Raw genomic sequence first — 3,062 nt, forward strand, 5'->3', positions numbered from 1 at the left:
GCCCCCGACTCCAGGACTCCTGACTTAGTCTCCTCCTCACTTCCGGCCCCAGGGCCTCATCTGCCAATCACTGAAAGTGGGCGGCGACCTTACAGTCTGAGAGTATTTCAGTCTCCAAGCTTTGAATGAAGAGTTCCCAAATATGTCACAGCTGACCAGGACATTATGACAAATGGATAATAAAAATATATTAAAGTAGCATCAGCTATGGGTTGATGATCCTTCAAAATGGCCAAAAAGCATCTGTCTATATCATGTTATTGGGTGCCAGACGGATACTGCCAGGCCCTGAGGCAGGCTGTTTACACGAATTTACTCATTTGTTCCACACAAAAACCTATAGAAAGCAAATTTCCCCTCTTTTGTAGAAAAGCCAGCTTCAAAGAAGTGAAGTCCAAATGGCATAGTTGGTAAGGCTAAACAGTCATCTCGTCTCCAAGTTGCCTGCTTTTTCCTCAGTGCATCCGTCACTGCCTTCACCATCAGAGGTGGTTGAGGGCAGACTCTCTCTTTCCACCACCCACCAACTTCTACCCTGACTGTCTTGTGACTACACTGTCCATCCTGAAACCAGGGTGGTTGCTGCAGCAACATCTTCCCAGAGGTGCTATGAAGATGATGACATCAGCCAAAACTATGCATGATGTGTATAACACAACCAGGATCCATGTCCATGATGTAAGAATTTCTGCAAATAGGTAAGAGAAAGGAACAACCTCATAGAAAAGATAAGCAAAGGATAGTGTGAAAGTGTTAGTCTCTCTGCTGCTGCTGCTAGTGCTGCTAAGTCGCTTCAGTTGTGTCCAACTCTGTGCGACCCATAGACAGCAGCCCACCAGGCTTCCCATCCCTGGGATTCTCCAGGCAAGAACGCTGAGTGGGTTGCCATTTCCTTCTCCAGGGGATCTTCCTGCCCCAGGGATCAAACCCAGGTCTCCTGCATTTCAGGCAGATCCTTTACCTTCTAAGCCACCAGAGAAGCCCCAAGCAAAGGAAAGGAAAAAGCAATTCATAGCAAAGGGAACAGAGTAGACTAATGAGGGTGTGAAAAGATGCTACATATCACTGTTAAGCAGGGAATGTGAAAGACTAAGAGGAGCTATGTTGCCAAGCTGCCTGAAGAACAGCTTCTTTATTTTTTTAATATGACATTTTTTGTATTTATTTATTTGATTTGTGGTTGCTGGGTCTTGGTTGCTGCATGCAGGCTTTCTCTAGTTGCAGTGCATTGGCTTCTGGCATCAGTGGCTTCTCCTATCATGGAGCACAGGCTCTAGGCACACGTGCTACAGTAGTTGCAGCTCTCAACCTTAGTTCCCCCACGGCATGTGGAATCTTCCGCGACCAGGGATCAAGCCCATGTCCCCTGCATTGGCAGGCAGATTCTTATTCATTGTAGTACCAGGGAAGCCCCCAAACAGTTTCCTTTTATGTTGAAGTATAGTTGTTTTACAACATTGTGTTAGTTTCAGATGTATACTCTTTAAGATTCTTTTCCCTTATAGATTATTATAAGATACTGAATAGAGTTCTCCGGGCTACACAGCATGACCTTGCTGCTTATCTATTTTATATTTGCTGCTAAGTAGCTTCAGTTGTTTCTGACTCTTTGCGACCCTATGGACCATGGACCACCCCTCTTGTATATGGGATTCTCCAGGCAAGAACACTGGAATGGGTTGCCATGCTCTCCTCCAGGGGATCTTCCCAATCCAGGGATGGAACCTGTGTCTCTCGAATCTCTTGCATCTCCTGCACTGGCAGGCAGGTTCTTTACCACTAGCGCCACGTGGGAAGCCCATTATGATCAAATTGCCAACATCCACTGGATCATCAAAAAAGCAAGAGAGTTCCAGAAAAACATCTATTTCTGCTTTATTGACGATACCAAAGCCTTTGATCACAACAATCTCTGGAAAATTCTGAAAGAGATGGGAATACCAGACCACCTGACCTGACTCTTGAGAAATCTGTATGCAGATCAGGAAGCAACAGTTAGAACTGGACATGGAACAACAGACTGGTTCCAAATAGGAAAAGGAGTACGTCAAGGCTGTATATTGTCACCCTGCTGATTTAACTTCTATGCAGAGTACATCATGAGAAACGCTGGGCTGGAAGAAGCACAAGCTGGAATCAAGATTGCCGGGAGAAATATCAATAACCTCAGATACCACCCTTATGGCAGAAAGTGAAGAAGAACTAAAGAGCCTCTTGATGAAAGTGAAAGAGGAGAGTGAAAAAGTTGGCTTAAAGCTCAACATTCAGAAAATGAAGATCATGGCATCCGGTCCCATCACTTCATGGGAAATAGATGGAGAAACAGTGGAACCAGTGACAGACTTTATTTTGGGGGGCTCCAAAATCATTGCAAATGGTGACTGCAGCCATGAAATTAAAAAGCGCTTACTCCTTGGAAGGAAAGTTATGACCAACCTAGATAGCATATTAGAAAGCAGAGACATTACTTTGCCAACAAAGGTCTGGCTAGTCAAGGCTATGGTTTTTCCATTAGTTATGTATGGATGTGAGAGTTGGACTATAAAGAAAGCTGAGCGCTGAAGAATTGATGCTTTTGAAATGTGGTGTTGAAGACTCTTGAGAGTCCCTTGGACTGCAAGGAGATCCAACCAGTCCATCCTAAAGGAGATCAGTCCTGAATATTCACTGGAAGGACTGATGTTGAAGCTGAAGCTCCAGTACTTTGGCCACCTGATGTGAAGAGCTGACTCATTGGAATAGACCCTGATGCTGGGAAAGATTGAAGGCAGGAGAAGGGGACAATAGAGGATGAGATGGTGGGATGGCATCACTGACTCAATGGACATGAGTTTGAGTGAACTCCGGGAGTTGGTGATGGACAGGGAGGCCTGGCGTGCTGCAGTCCATGGGGTCACAAAGAGTTGGGCACAACTGAGCAACTGAACTGAAGTGTGTATCTGTTAATTTCCAATTCATCCCTCCCCCCCTTCCCCTTTGGTAATCATAAAGTTTGTTTTGTGGATCTGTTTGTAAATTTATGATTTATGAATTTAGTTTGTTTTGTGGATCTGTTTGTAAAT

This window comes from Bos taurus, chromosome 9, assembly GCF_002263795.3.
Source record: "Bos taurus isolate L1 Dominette 01449 registration number 42190680 breed Hereford chromosome 9, ARS-UCD2.0, whole genome shotgun sequence".
Classification (NCBI taxonomy): domain Eukaryota; kingdom Metazoa; phylum Chordata; class Mammalia; order Artiodactyla; family Bovidae; genus Bos; species Bos taurus.